At 45.6% G+C, this 16,828-nt stretch overlaps 1 long non-coding RNA gene across 1 annotated transcript; it reads right to left on the bottom strand.

Moving 5' to 3' along the window:
• Positions 1–5,873: 5,873 nt before the first annotated feature.
• On the bottom strand, positions 5,874–13,004 carry LOC146177638 (uncharacterized). Its single transcript, XR_014701334.1, has 3 exons — positions 12,922–13,004; positions 11,120–11,323; positions 5,874–6,182 (listed from the first exon to the last, which is right to left on the bottom strand). It is a non-coding gene; the product is annotated as an uncharacterized LOC146177638 (long non-coding RNA).
• Between the last annotated feature and the right edge of the window lie 3,824 nt (positions 13,005–16,828).

Below are 16,828 nucleotides of genomic sequence, written 5' to 3'. Positions count from 1 at the left end.
ACGGACGTTTTCCGCCAAGCCTCCTTCTTCCCTGGAGCTCTTCATCTCTTTGTTTTCTCGTTTTTTGTTTCTTTCTTTTCCCCTATTTCGTATTTCGTAGAACTCTGTCGTAAATAAATAGTTCTGTTCTTTTTTTTTACCTTTGGAGTTTTACGGTGGAGTGCACATATGCATGCATGCATGCATGCATGCATGCATGCATACATACATACATACATACATACATACATACATACATACATACATACATACATACATACATACATACATACATACATACATACATACATACATACATACATACATACATACATACATACATACATACATACATACATACATACATACATACATACATACATACATACATACATACATACATACATACATACATACATACATACATACATACATACATACATTATATTCGTCATTGGCGGCGGAAGGCAAGGCGCCCGTGTGCTCTGCGATGTCAGTGCACGTTAGTGAACCCAAAGTGGTCGAAATTTCCGGACTCCTTCGGTGGTTCGCTACGCCTGAGCGGCTGGATCTATCTGTGTCGACTGAAAAAACACACCCCTAGAATTGGTGCAGGTGTTGCGGGGTACGTTCCCATCCAACCCGGATCTAAGAAGCCGCACATTGCCCTCTGCTTCCAACATGCCGGACGAGACCATCTCGACTCGACATCACCGCCCATCCCAACCACTGTCCTGATTTCTGGCGTTCAATGGCAGCTTGATCCTTGCCTCTTCAGTGGCACAGCCGACCAAGACGTCGACGATTGGTTGTCTGCTTATGAGTGTGTCAGTAGTTACAACAGATGGGATGGCACTATCAAGCTAAGAACGTAATCTGTTACCTCACGGAATTGGCGAACCTCTGGTTTCGTAACCGTGAGGCAGACCTGCCATCTTGGTCTGCATTTAGGAATTTTGCGGAAGTGTTCGGCCACCCTGCAGTTCGCAAGCTCTGAGCAGAACAACGCGTGCGCCAGCGCACTCAGCAGGCCGAAGAGTCGTTCACCAGTTACATAGAAGACATCGTCGACCTGTGCAAGCGTGTCGACCCCTTAATGTCCGAAGCGGATAAGATAGAAAATATCATGAAAGGCATATCTGACGACGCGTGCCAGAAGCTCTGGGTGAAAAATCCTTCCACCGTCAGTGATGTCGTTAATCTTTGCCAGAGCTATGACGAGTTTCGCAAGCAATGTGCTTCTACCCGGTGGTCCGGTGTTAGAGACACCATCTCAGCACTAGCACTGGCTGGTTCTACTCCATCTAAGGAGAGCCCTTTGATTCAACAATTCAAAGCCTTCGTTCGAGAAGAGGTCGCCCGCCAGCTATCCCTGGTCCCTCAATTACAAGGTATTGGCCGCCTTGTTCTTGACATGGCTCCCTTTCTGACCCCTACCATAAGGCGTGTCGTGCAAGGCCACATCGCTGATGGCCTTCCGCCCAGCCCCGTGCTCCCGCCCAGCCCTGTGCTGCCATCCAGCCCTGTGCAGGTGCAAGTAACGGCACCAACTGACGTACGCCCAAGTTGCCTGGGTCTGCATACCATGTCTCTGTTCCAAGGGTACGCCAACGGCCTTAGAACACTTGGCGTGCCGCGGACAACTGGCCAATCTGCTACTCTTGCGGGCTGCCGGGTCACGTTGTACGCTTTTGCCGCCAACGCCTCCCACCTTCTCGGCCTGACCTCTGGAACTACTCGTACGATATCGACCAGTTCATGCCGAGAACTCCACTCGATTCCGACTTTGTATCTCGCGACAAACAAATGTATACCAATCGCCAATCATCTTCTCGTCGCCGTTCACCGTCCCCGCTTCTTCGACCCTCTACCGGTGCTATTGAGGGAAACTAACAGTCGCAGTTCCCGGGGCAAGAACTGCTCTTGGTTCGAACTCTTCAAGTCCTCCATGTTCTCCCGCTAATGTCATACAAGTGTTTGTCGACGACGTCGCAATACTCGCTCTTGTTGACACGGGCGCTGCCGCATCCGTCATCAGTGAATCTCTTTGCCGTCGTCTTCGCAAGGTGACCACCGCGCTGTCCGACTTTTCGCTTCAAACCGCCTCATCACAGCGAATCCCTCCGCGGGTTGCCCGGCCCGTGCTTTCATGGAAGACGTCTTATACACCATCGAGTTTATTGTACTGTCTCGCTGCTCACACGACATCATTTTGGGCTACGATTTCCTTTCCACTCATCGTGCCGTTATTGACTGCGCCCGCGCGGAAGTTGCCTTTTTTACTTTTTGTGATACCGTCTTGTGTGCCGTCCCTACCCGGTCTGCCAAACTCCTTGTCGCCAATTACAAAGACATTCCTCCATTTTCAGTTACCCTCGTTCCACTCTACTGAGAAAGCGTTACTACTTGGACTGTCTTCTTCTCACTTTGCGATGCCGCTTCACGCCATCCTTGCCTCCTGCTTCCATTTCCTGTTCTAAAGTTCTAAGATGGCCTTAGTGCAATTTACGTCTCGAATCCATTTTCGTGCCTGCCTGTTCTGCTACGCGGCGAGTGTCTCGGTCGTAATAAAGAACTTGATCCCGCGCTTGTAAATACTCTTCCTGCTACGCCTACTTCGTTTAATGTTAATGTTCTCAGCTCTTGCGATACAGCGATCGCTTCGACACCACCTGATGTTTTTCAACAAGCTATTGATGCAGATCTTCCACCCGCGCTAGGTGGTGAACTCGCTGCCCTCCTACAGAACTTCACTTCTGCTTTCGACCTTCCTCACACTGCTCTGGGTCGCACATCTGTCATTACGCACACAATCGGCACTGTTACAAACGCACCTTTGCGGCAGCGTCCTTATCGCGTGTCGGCCTCTGTGCGCCAAGTCATTGCTGATAGCATGGTCGATATACTTCGCCGGGGCGTCATACAGCCATCTAACAGTCCATGGGCTTCTCCGGGTGTTTTGGTAACTAAGACAGATGGTTCTATTCGGTTTTTCGTCGATTACCAAAGGCTAAAGATCCCGCGCAAAGACGTCTATTCTCTGCCACGAATCGACGACGCCATCGATTGCTTGCAGGGGAGCCGAGTATTTCTCTTCTTTGGATTTACGCTCTGTGTACTGGCAGGTGCCGATGTCTGACGATGACCGCTCGAAAACTGCCTTTATAACACTGAACGGCTTGTACCAGTTCATCGTTATGCCCTTTGGCATTTTAAATTCCACGGCTACTTTCGAGCGCTTGATGGACATTGTTCTTCTTAGACTCAAGTGTCAACCTGTCTTTGTTATATGGATGACATCGTAGTTGTTTTTATCGACTTTTCTTCTCACCTTCTCCGCCTAAAGAATGTCCTCACGTGTCTCGCCGACGCTAGGCTTCAGTTGAATTTGAAGAAGTGCCACTTTGTCGCTCGAAAACTCACAATTTTAGGCCATGTAGTATCCAAGGACGGCATTCTTTTCGACTCCACCAAACTTCGCGCAGTTGCACAGTTTTCGAAGCCAACCTCCGTGAAGCAGCTCCGGAGCTTTATCGGCTTCTGCTCCAACTTTCGACGTTTCATCTTTAACTTCACCTCTATCATCGCTCCTCTGACACAGCTCATTGCCGGTAGCTCCGACCCTTCCACCTCGACTCCAGCCTGCGACCAAGCCTTCGACACTTTACGCCGCCTTTTGGTTTCACCTCCCATTTTCCGCCACTTTGAGCCGTGCGCCTACTGAGATTCACACTGAGGCCAGCGGTATTGAGCTCGGTAACAAAAAGCGAATGTTTGGAAATCATTTGGATCATCAGAAAATTTCGTCCCTATGTGCATGGCTGGCCGTTTTATGTCGTGACCGATTACCACACGGTCAAGACATAAAACCACACGGTCACGACATGGCCACTCTGAAAGACCCATCCGGCCGCCTTGCTCGCTGGGCTCTCCGTCTCAGGATAATAACATTCATGTCATTTATCAATCAAGTCTGAAGCATATGGACGCGGACGCTGTTTCCCGCTCACCATTGCCTATTGATTCCTCGTCTGACCACGTCTGTGCTTACGATTTGTTGACCCTTGCCACTGTCGACATGGCCACCGAGCAGCCGAATGATCCGTGGATCAGTGCACTTTTGGAATTTCTTTCAAGTCTTACTCCCGGTCAACCATCCAGATCACTCGTCCGGCAAGCCCACTATTTCTCCATTCGTGACGGTATTCTATATTACCTCAAATATTTGCTTGACGGACGGAAATGGCTTCTAGTCATCCCACGTAATCTCCGCGCCGACATCTGCGCTGCGTGACACACAGTGTGCCCACGGTGGCGTATTTAAATCCTACACGCGCCTACGTCTGCAATTTTAATGGTGTGGAATGTACCGCTTTGTACGACATTTCATGCACGCTTGAGAATCTTGTCAACGCCGAAAAACTCCTCAGAAGCCCCCGTTTTGTTGCAGCCTTTACCGTGCCATCTCTATCTCGCTCTTCCTACTACTTCCGCTCGAAACCGGTGGAATATCGTGGCAGTAGACCATCTTACGCGCTACACTGACACATCACCGTTAACCTCTGCCTCCGCACGAGACGTTGATTTGTTTCTTCAGAAGAACTTGATTCTTCGCCACGGGACTCCCAAGGATTTACTCAGTGACCGCGAACGTGTTTTCGTGTCCGACGCTCTTGAGGCCCTACTGAAAGAAATCCGCGTAATTCACCACACAGCTACTTACCGCCCTCAGACGAATGGCCTGACAGAACGCTTCAACCATACTCTGAGTGACATGCTGGCCATGTACGCCAAAGACGCTCATTCCAACTGGGACCTGCTTCTTCCCTTCACATCCTACGCGTACAATTCTGCGACACAGACCGCCACTGGATTCTCTCCCTTCTTTTTCGCGGACATGCTTATTCTCTACCGAAGGGAAAATGTTTGGGTGTGTTGGTTCATCGTCAACACAGTCCCAGGCAGCACACCAACATCGCACCAATCCCGGCCCAACGTCGACAAAAATTGGTACCAACATTGGCGTAACACTGGCTTTTTGAGAAATTACTACATTTTTATATATTGGTCCGGCTTATATGCCAACATTGCACCTGTCTTGGCACTGCCAACATAGGCTATCAGCTGGCCGTGCCCCTAGTGTCAGGTATTGGCATGCCACTAGAATTCATTGGCCCAACTGACATTGACAATAAACCGGCCGTGCCGCTAGTATCATATATTGGTATTTATTGGCATGCTACAAGTATTCATCGGCACACGTGGCCTGCCACTGTTAAGCCACCTTTAGCCATGCAGTTATTTCACCCTTGCCCTTACTGCTGCCATTTGCTTAACTGTCACTCTGATAATTGTGGTTTTCTTATGCAGTCATTTCCCAATACCACCTTGCATGTAATCTCCCTAAGGAGCCATAAAAACCATGCAATTAAATGAGGCAAGCAAAATATTTTCCGAAAACATTTTATTCAGAGCTCATATACATGTAAACGCCACAAGGACATCAGAGGGCCAAAATGCAGTGCAGGAGGCATTGGATACAGGGTTAATATGGGAGAGGCTAGTAGGTGTAATTGGAAAGAGGGCACTAAGCAGCACAGGACCAGGTAGTCCAGGTAGATGTGATTGGGTGCAGTGTGCATTGGTCACGATGGAAGGGGCTGGACATGTTGAGCAGGGTTGATGCCCTATAGCCTTGTAGTGCGAGAGGTGTTGCAGGAATAGGAGGCTGAGCATGGGTGCATTTCAGGGCAGTGTCCACCATGGATGGAAAGTGGCAGTGGACTGTGTTGGTTGGTTTGTTTGTGGGGTTTAACGTCCCAAAGGAACTCAGACTATGAGAGACGCCGTAGTGGAGGACTCCGGAAATTTCGACCACCTGGGGTTCTTTAACGTGCACTGACAACGAACAGCACACAGGCGCCTTGCTTTTCGCCTCCATCGAAAAGCTGCCGCCGAGGCCGGGATTCGATCCCGCATCCTTGGGAACAGTAGTCGAGCGCCGCAACCACTGCGCCATCCCGGCGGGTGAGTGGACTGTGTTGAGCATGATAGTTGGCAGTGAAGGGTCAATGGATCAAGTGATGAGGTTGAGGGGGCGGGGGAAGCACATGGCCCAGGTAGTAAGCTGGGCACCCCGCAGGAAACAACCGTTCAGGAACAGTTTGTTGAGGAGATTGGTCCGTCGGTCTTACAAATCACATCTGCACAGAAGACAAGCATATATCACAATAAGATCTAACCTCACCTCAACACTTATCCAAACACATATTTGAAGTCTGGGTGCTATATACGATCGAGTACAAAATACAGAACCCCGCTTAGTAAAACCTCTGATATAGTAAAGTGAAACTGAAGTCCCAGTTCATCTTCCATAGGCAACTGTACATTTTCCCTCTTTATAGCAAAGATGTTTTTGGTAAAAATCGGTTAAAGTGCTTCTGACCCTGGCGACGACTCCCGCGCACTACCTAGAGTCGCGAAGCCAAGACTTTTTGTATTTGAAAACAGAACAATAACCCCGAGTGTTCGTTTAGGTGGCTTTACTACTAGCCGTAGCAGCAGTCAGATGAAGCCTACTTTACAGAAGCCTTGGAGCCGTGAAGGAAAGCGCGCAGCGCGAAGAAGAAAAAAGTAAAGCTGTCTACAAACATAGCAAGGAGGCAGCGTGTTCCATTCAGGAAGTAAAGGAGTAAACGTGCAGCAAGAAATAGGGAAGGGAAAGAAATGGCTCAACATTCACTGCAATGTGCAGTACAAATCATGAGGCAGTGGTGGCAGAAAGTGGAGGTGCAGCGAGTAAGGTCTTACAGCACTTGAGTGCCATGCGAATTTATTACTTATTGCCTTTTAAAAGACAGAAAGAGCAAAAAGGGACACCATGTATATGCAAGGCTTTAGTTTTTACATGAAATCGAACTTGGTTGCATTCGTAATCACGTCTTCATGCTTCAAAGGTACTTCCACAAGATTTAGAGAAATTTGATAATGAAAAAATTACACAAAGAGATGATAAAAGCGAGATGGAAGGTATTTAGGTTTTTTTTTCATTAAGCAACAAGACGTGTTCAGTAAGTGCCTATTTAACTACTAGACAGCACTTTCAGGACCATGTCATCACAGACCACTGATACAGTAAACACCATGATATAGTAAATATTTTCGCTGGCCTCAGTGGCTGTACTATAAAGGGGTTCTTGTATATATTGAAGGCCTATTGCCACACATTCTTCTTTTAGAGCACTTTGCGACAGGTTTCTGGGCCTGCAAAGGCATGCAGCATCTTATGACGTAGGGATGATAAACCTATATGCAAAATAATATCCATTCCAGATACAAAAGAAAGATATTTGGAAGTAAAAACCTGCTTCCGGCAAACCGATAACTTCAGGTAGATGCTTAGTGTTCATATAGAATTACAGTTCCTGAAAATCTGACGGTTCAGGCTCCAGAACTTTTAATTTTTAAAAAATTCTTAAACATTCCTGCAATAGACAATATGGATTACTAAGCATGCAAGACTGGATGATATTAAAGAACACATTAAAGAATATTTTTCTGCAGTACACCAGTTACAGGTACGCATACATTACTGCGGCCAGAATAAAGAAATAATTGCCCTGACAGAGTCAATCAAGCTATCTTCAATCGGCTAACTGAAGGAGATGTGTAGATCGCAGATATTCTCAAGGCTGTGTACGCATATAATATTCTCAAGATAACCGTACCATTTCAAGTTCCAGCTTTTTAGTTTTCACAGCTTTATTGCTTGCTGCATTCCACTATAAACAATTGCCTTAATTGTAATGTACCAAGGAATAGTTTTCATACAGTGCTCATTATAAATTAAAGATACCAGAACAACATGCACACAAACAAGAAAAAAAGAACGGGACAGAGCGCCATTCACAACTGATTTATTGTGCAGAATAAAGTACATATATATCTCACTGCCGGCATATGCGCAAAGAACCCATTCAGCATCATGTAGTTTAAGATAAGATATGTTCAAGAAGCCCATGCCTCATACCACAGCCTCTTTCTCTGAGAAAGCATTTCTTGAACATAGCTTATGTTAAACTACATGATGCTGAATGTGTTCCTTGGGCATGTGCCTGCAGTGAGATATATGTACTCTGTTCTGCACAATAAATCAGTTGTGAGTGGAACTCTGTCCCGTTTTTTTCTTGTGTGCGTGCATTGTTTTGGCGCCTTCAGTTTATAATAAATAAACACGAACAAGCCCAACAAGAAGTTCTAGTAATCATACAGTGCATGCTTGTTCAGCTAAAATTATTACAGGCAGCCTGCAATGAGCAATTGAGCAGGTACTAGAAATTTACTTTGCATAGGCAGGAAAATGTTATGCTAGGTCTGAGTACAATGATATTGTACTTCCTTATCAGCTAGCAGCCTACCAGGTATGCATTTTCCCTCATCACAGCTAATCATAGGGCCATACCATCGGCAACCTTCCACGTGCAAGATTATATTCAGTTAGGCATACATGGGTGATTTTATGTCCAGGTAACAGGTGTGGTGCTCGGACATCTGATTTCTTAAAACCAATTCATAGTAGTTGTTGGTATAGAGAATAGTAATCTGCCTGAATATCTGAGGCCAAATATTATTTTCATTGCTTAAGCACACCATAAAATACAATGCTTGATGTGACTATGGGATCATAAAAAAACGATACATCTAGCATGACAGTGATTTTTCACTTTCACCCTATCACAATAAGTTCCTTGAAAACCCAGTTTAATCCTGAGCTGAAAAGTTGTTTCGCACACATTTTACATTTCAGTATCTATAAAATGTTGCTATTTTGTGAATATATTTCAAAATCAAAATTTCTTAACAGACTCACAAATTGCTTTTTTTTTTTCAAAAATGGACAATATTTTGTACTCAAATTAAAAATAAGATTGTGTCTGGAGAAATAGTACTGTTTGCAGAACAAAACAGCACATACGCAAGAAAGCACCAATATCACTCAAATTTAATGTGCAATACACGAAATGAGAGTTCACCTAAAATTACAAGTACAATAGCCCTGTTTACATGGACTCGACAGCACCGGGTTGAATCAGCGTTGAGTAAGCAAGGTCATCATTCTCGACCCGGCTGATGTCTACATGAACTCGCTTTCTAGTGAGTAAGTATCGTAGCAGAGCGTTGCATCGAGATTCGAAGTTATTGTGCAAATTCTTCCTCGTATTTGATCCCATTGCCTTTTACTATCGAGAGCTTCGATTATTTTTTATCGTTGATGAACGCTAAAAAGCATTCATTTCGAGTGACGCTCGTCGCCGCTCCAGAGGCTTTTTCATAGCCCAGAGTTCCCCATAACTAGACTCCCTGACTGGACAGCGTCTACATGCCTTTAGATAAGCGGGTCAAGCGAATTAACCTACCCCTGCAAGCGAGTTAACGCAACCCGCTCCGCCGCCTATTTTACTCGACCCGACTGTGTATACATGAACCCCAGAACTGATTTTTCACTCGACAGATGTACTCGACCCAATACTGCCGAGTTCATGTATACAGGGGTGGAACGCACGTGTAACAAGTAGCAATGCTGCTAAGAATCCAATCTGCTTTCTTCTGGCTCCCCATCCAGTTTTCTAAAAAAATATCTTGTCTGACAAAGGAGGATATTTGGAGTTAAGCAGCTAAGCAACACAAGATCCATATGCTTGCTCTAACGCATGACTCCTCAGTGCACTTACAGTTGCAATTTGCTTGGTCATGTGGCAGTTCACTAAACCGTCTGACTAGACATGACAATCAAAAAAATAATCGTCGGATCATTTCTAATTTTATTTAGACATGTAAAAGCTTTTTGGTTGTTGACTTAGCATTTAGAGACTGCGGGAGTTTGGCAGTATTATACGTCTTATTTCGTTTGGCAGTTGCAAGGGGATGTAGAAGAAGAAATATGAGTAGGGAATATAAGGGGTGACAACATCCCGAAATGAAACTAATGGACCAATGATGCCCACTGCGTATCTTAAGTGACGTCACTGGTAACATCAAACACAGAAAATAGTCCTTGAGTATGACAAATTTGAATCCCAGGAGGTGAGTTGGTTGTGGGCAAGTAGTTGGTAAAGGGCAGTCCCCCTGAGAGGTGGGCGGCAAGATCACTGCCACCCATTATGGGGAAAGCCCTGGCAAGCATGCAGGCAAAGGTGCACATATATAAGAGCAATAAATGCACAAGGAATGCACGCCTGAATGAGCAGCTGCACTAATAATTTCCTTTTGTCCTGCAGCCCACCCCTCCTGCACTGTAAGCTAGTCTGCTCTGTTTTCCGACCACCGAAGCATATGCAAAAACAAACAGAATGTCCTCTAAAATTTACAAAATTTGCACGAGAATTGCATGATGATCTCCTTTCTGCAAATGTCTTGCTCTAGGGTTACAGAATAAATTCATTGCAGCTGCGAATAAAGCGAGTTGGGAGCTAATGGCAAATCTCAATGGCTTGGGGAGAGAATTAATTATAATTGTCACTTTGAGCAAAGTAAATAGCCTGGTTTAGATCAAAGTAATATTACATCTACATGACTGAAGCCAGTGTAGGCAACCAGAAATGTACAAGCAGTCAGTAACTTCATGTCTGTATGAACAAATACATACAGTGCAGGCAGCAGTAATGAAGGGAGAGTGGAAGGCAAATAACCTGAGCAATACGTAATGGCTTTCTTCTCTGAAACCTCAATACAGGCTTCCTGCGAATTCTTGTAATGCAAGCATAATCAAGTATGCTAAATATTCCATCACTTAAAGCACCTGCTCTCCCGTGTTACGCAAATGACAACTACTTCGTCAGTTCAACAAGCTATGTCTGTTATTGTGCTATTACACCACAGGTTCACTCAATCATGCCTCAACTTGAAATAGTCACATACTGTTGAAATAAAGCAACGAAATATAGCACCAGCTATTAAAGCCCTGCCAGGGACATGAAGGATATTATTTTCTGCATACTGTGGGCAAGACTTCTGAACAAGTAAGTCTTGAGCTAAAAAGCTAGAAAAAGTCATATAGCATGCAATCATATAGCGAAAAGCCAGCAGAGCCTTTTTTAAAGCCTTTATATAAAGCAAAACAAAGGCAATGTGTCATACCTACCGAGGCAATGCTTCCTTACACACAGCATGTTTCATGGCAAGGCTCCCACAGTTGTTGACAGGTTATGCAGCACCAAAATGATGATGATGTTGTCTGCCTCACATTCACGCAGCACTCCTTTGATGGCAGATGATTGCTTGTGCAAAAGCAGTGCGATGATACAAGTGGAGCAGCTGGACTGCGGGCGTTATAGAGCAAAGAGCCCTAAATGCAAGGAAAGAAAGTCTCCATTAAATCGATGCCTCTAAATCATGATAAAAGCATACCACGGCTCTTCTCTGTTTAGTTAATCTATAATTTCAATTGAAAGCTGCCTCAAAAAAAGTACTAATTTCAACTCTATGTTACACATGGTATAACATAGCTGTGCCAGGGCGGTGGGGCGATCAGTTAGCATAACCACCGGAAAATGCATACTGATGTTTCATGCAGTCTTGATGCTGGAGCAAAGTGTCATGCTGCGGAGAACAAAATTAAAAGCATGCACGGGCGCCAAACGTGTGCTACACAACCGACGCGACTAGAGGTGTGCACGGGCATTAATTTTGAGCCCGACCCGGGCCTCATGCTACAAACCCGAACCCGGCCTGGAACTGAAATTGTCTGAGCCCACCCAGCGCTCACACTGAAGGCTCCCGCCCTGCTGGACATGCTATAACAGACCAGTTGCAAAACCTACAAGTCGGCTTCCCTATGAGGCTGGAATTCATGCACAGTGGCGACAGAACCTGATTCAGGGATAATAGTTAGGTGCAGTACATGCATCTACCACAGTCCACGCTGCTTGGGATGCAGTTCCCCACGCACAGGCCATTGTCAGAGAAAAGTTTTCAGGCATTCCTAACACTGGAATAAAGGGGGGAGCACTGTCACCCCCCCGCCACCTCAAAAAAATGGTCCCAGCGCAGCGGCGTGCTACTATACTGCGATGCAGACATGATTGAAAGCAGTGGCGTTTTTCTGCAACTTTCGAAAATTAGCAATATCTAGCCGCACTAGCCTTTTTTGTTTTGCAATACTACCCTACCAAGCTTTTACTAAACCGTCTCGATGCGCTCATATATGCACGGATCAGACGAAATGAGCGTCTGCAGGATTTTCGCTCATACCGGACAAGGGAAACAAACTTTGCATGCAAAAAAAACAAAAAAAAAAAAACAACGAAGGTGAGTACCCCAAAGCCTTTTGCGATTGGCTGCCTCGCGAGCTGGTTCCAGCATCATGAGCGATTTCTAAAAACCCAGAACCTGGGCGACAGCGCCGAGCGGCAATGCCTTAGCGGTCCTCAGCTCACTGCACATAGTGCTGCCGCGCGACTCATGCGGTTAGCGTTTTATCGCACCAGACACGAAAATATATGCTTTTGCCCGGACTCCACCGACTCCGCCCGAGGTCACCCGAGGGAACACGAGCGGCCGAGCCAAGTGACGGCTATACGCCGTTCCAGCCACTGTAACGCCGTGAATATCCGAAGTTGGCTTTTAGGGCTACGATGCGACGCAGTTGTTTACTTTAGGAAATCAGTACTCTGCAAAACAGCAACGGTTTAACTTGAAATAAGCTGCAAAATGATCGGAATCAAGTCGCGCATACTTGAGAATCACTTTTGAAAAGTTAACAACGTAAGAAATATGCTAAAAGAAGACAAATCTCCCTAGCACATGGCTTACGCAGCCTGCAGCAACAATGAAATGTAAGACAACGCTTGTAATTTAAAAAATGCTCAATCTAAGAGGCTAATATTTTGCTCCAATATACACAAACGCTTTATAAAACCTGAATGAAAAAATTTGAGAACTTACATGGAATATTTCTTGAAGAAAGAAGCATTTTCCGTGCGCGGTGCCACCGAACGTCGAGCCGAGCGAACGAGCGGCCGTTGGATGAACGGAGCGCCCTCTTTGAAACAAAATACAACTGCCGCCGTCATGCCGGCTAAGCGATTGTCGCGTCATCCTTCGAGCTTTATAGTAATCGCTTTTTCAGCAGATCGATGGTCTCGGTTTTGTACCCTCCGTTTAGCAAGCGTTTCCTAGATGACAGGACTTGAATCAGCCTTGAACGATGCGCTGCTGTTGCTGCTCATCTATGTAGGGCTCTGTGCCAGCAGCGAAGCGCGTCGTCGTCCTGGAGAGGCGCCTAGCTGTTTTGTTTACAACACCCAAACCTGTTCAAGTTGTATTTTGTGAATGCTGTGTTCTACTACGAATAGTTTGCTCACTTTTAGCATACCAACGAAAATGCTTTCATACAATAGTGCTCAATCGAGTGGAATATTTCAATCACCCTGAAATGAGGATTTGAAGCAAGTTTGTTGAAAATTATTGAGCTAAGCATCTCAGTACCACGATTTGCCACCTCTTTATAAGGTAGTTGCATACGATGCTTACATTTTTTCTCATATATCCGCACCGTCAGCATCATTCTATCTGCTAGATTAGTCGTTTGTTGGCCCGATTCATTAGGCGCTTGTTTCTTTCTCAGTTTAGTTTCTTGCGTATATTTTATTGGCCAAGAAAATGCGGTAAAAGCACATTTCTCTATGCAACCTGTTGTGAGAGCCCGGAAATGTTTGAAAGAAGTCTCGAGTCTGTTAGCGTTTGTCTTTTTATTACTGCGGAATTCCTTCCCCTGGGCGGCGGCCGTCCGCCCCTTGGACCCTGAGTGGTGCGTCCACCCGTCCACCGCTTTGGCGCACCTGCGTGGATTTCGACGCGCGCATGCAACCTCGGACCTTGCTCGCATCGCATGCGGTGAGAGAGAGCGATCGGGGAACGACAGGAGTGCGAAGTGCGCGAGGACGGGATTGAGCGGTGCATCAGCACGGAGAGCAGGCGTTGGAAAACTGTGCGAACGAGCGTGTGCGAAACAAAGATGTGTCATTGTAATCCAGTTGTTAATATACCCATTGTACCTTTTCGTATTTTATTTGTGTTTCCAGTCTTTTCTTTCACATTTTTTTTTCGTTCAAATGCTAACAAGTCAGTTTACATGTGGGTATCTTCTCTCCATACAAAATATTTGTAAAAAAAAAAAAAAAAAAAAACTACCTTCCCCGCGCACGCCTGTAACTGTTCCACCACGGAGGTAGTTAGAGAATAAATAAGCTTTGATATCGAATTAAGCTTAATTGTAAAACAATGACTGCTTTATTTAGTTTTTGATTTCTACAGTTATTCCTTGTTGCCATATGTAGCGCAAGCATTGTATTGCAGTGAACGACGACGGAATCGCGAAATTGGGGGTGTGAATAAAAGCGGAGAAACGTTACAGACTTCTTTTTTTCGCACTTGTGCGAAAAAAACAAACAAACGAGAAATTCTAAAATTATGCTATCCATGCACTTGGCATGGCGTCGAATCAAAGCTGTTCTGCTTAGCTGCCGCTCTTGTATACTGGCCGCTACACAAAGCTATTTTGTGTTCCTATGAAATTCAGTGTGGTAAAGCCCCCCGCGGATATATTTCGCCTTTCAAGTTCTTGTGAAATGTGGAAGCCGGCCCGCCGCCGTGCCGCGGGCGACTCTATAGCTGGCTCTGCGATCATTTTTGCCACTGCAGTGATTTGAATATTCGTGGCTTGTTTAGCAAATAGCTGGCGTACTCGTTTGCCGAATGAGTGTTTCAAGATAATCATAGAGCATTTACCAGTACCGTATGTGTGCGATATTCCATCAGTGATTAATGCGCCATGGTCATTGTAGTCGTATTTTTGATTTTACACGTATGGAATGGTCTACTCTTGCAAACCCTAAGACGTCAGTTACGCTAGCTGCACGTATGTTAAATAGGTATATGAAAAAAATAGAGCCTTAAAGTATAGCGGCTGACGCACTGCGTCGTAAATTCCCGCCCGGGCGGCGGCCGTGTGCACCTTGAACCACACGTGGAGCGTCAGGGCCTGCGTTTTGGATTGCATCGCGCAGCGTGTAACCCGACAACCCCACCTGCAGAGCGCATCCACTCGGGCAAGTCGGCGCCGCTGTTGCTGGCGCCGTGCCTCAATGTTTTTCTTCCTTTGTTTGTGATGTTTTCAATGCACCCTAGCAAGCAGCGAACAGAGCGTCCATATTTCGGCGCGAGTGAGTGCCCTCAGTGGACTGGAGCAGAAGTGCGCGGTGTGTTGTCAACAACAGCGGACGCTTGAGAAAAAACAAATGTGCGAACGAGTGCGATGAAGAAAAGTGAAACTGTAACCCAGTTATTTGTTTCAGCATAACCTTAATATTATTCATACTGAGATTGTACGTGCAGTGTTTTCTCTCCATTTTTTTCTAATACTTCACTTCTTAGAGCGACAACGAAGCAGGAAGCGTCGATACGATTTGCCATATGTGGGAACGTTCATGCATATGCGGACCGACGTTTAATTTACCGCTCAATAACCCAGCTTTAGTTTAGATCACCATTGTTGAATAGTTTAAGCGAAAGTATGTGCTGCGATGCTTCGTATTCTTATAGCTTGAACGGCCAAGTGTATTGTTAAAGTGTATTTCGATGGAAGCGCACTCGCCATACTCGATCTGAGTCACGTACGAGCCTTAATAGGCCGACGCTTATCGCTCATTAATTGCATCGCACTGCATGCCTGTCCTGCGGTAATCGTCTGTTTGAAGCCACTGTTGTTAAAAGTGATACGCTCGGGGGCAAAGAAATTTGCTAAAACTTTTGGAATTCTCTTCACCCAGAGCAGCAGGAATCGCCACGGGAGCAGCCATGGAAGAACCTAGACCGTTGCCGAATAGAATACAAAAAATAGCAACCATTGCCTATGCACGATATATGACATGTCGTTTTGATTCTTTCTGATCTTTCGGTCGGCGTGGAGCTATTTATCGCCGCCGCCGCCCGGACCAGCAAACGGTGGTGAACTTATTTGATGCCGTTGACCGATCGTCGGTCTCATCCAAATTCGTCACAGTATACATGTGGATTGATTACAGTGCCAGCTTAAGTCAATTAAGATCTTGTGTAAAAGAACATGGTGTAATCCCAAGCAACATCAACAACAGCTAGGTGGAATTAAAGCAAACACGACGGAATCCAGCACCGCGGAACTATAACTATTTAAACACAAGATTTCCGAAGCATTAAAAATTGCAAAGGTAACTTGAAAACATCGATTATAACAGCACAGTTAACGACTCCAAGTATTAAATGAGCCTGCCAACCGCAAAAGCACTCTAATGCGGTTTCCCCCGGAATATTTCCAGCCACGTGCTAATTTGCATCTAATATTGACCAGTAGGTGAAATAGACAAGACAATGTTGACTAAAGTGTATGCCAATGCATCTGGCGGGACATGGTAACAGAACTAACAGTATTGTCCAGCATATGCCATATAATAGCCAACGTCAGTGAAGTAATGGCTAACGCTGTTTGATATAGCCATCCTTATGAAAGGGCAATGCCAATACTGTTGGTATGTAAGGTATGCCAGTGTATATCTGACATTGGCGGGCCATTGTAACAGAGCTGACATTATTGTCCAGCATATGTCGAATTTTGGCCAACATCAGTGGACTGCCGGCTAATGCTGTCCGTTATAGCCATCCTTATCTCATGGCAGCGCCAACACCGGTGATATGCCGGACATCCAGGCCCATCGTTGCCATCCTTGTATAATGGTACCACCGATATTGTGAGGGCATCGGATATGACGGGCCAATGTTGTTATCATTATAAATAGGTACGAACAATATTGGTTAC

This window comes from Amblyomma maculatum, chromosome 10 (genome assembly GCF_055883805.1).
Source record: "Amblyomma maculatum isolate TAMU_Amacu chromosome 10, ASM5588380v1, whole genome shotgun sequence".
Taxonomy (NCBI): Eukaryota; Metazoa; Arthropoda; class Arachnida; order Ixodida; family Ixodidae; genus Amblyomma; species Amblyomma maculatum.
The sequence above is the reverse complement of the archived record's forward strand: the minus strand, read 5'-3'. Positions and strand labels throughout refer to the sequence as shown.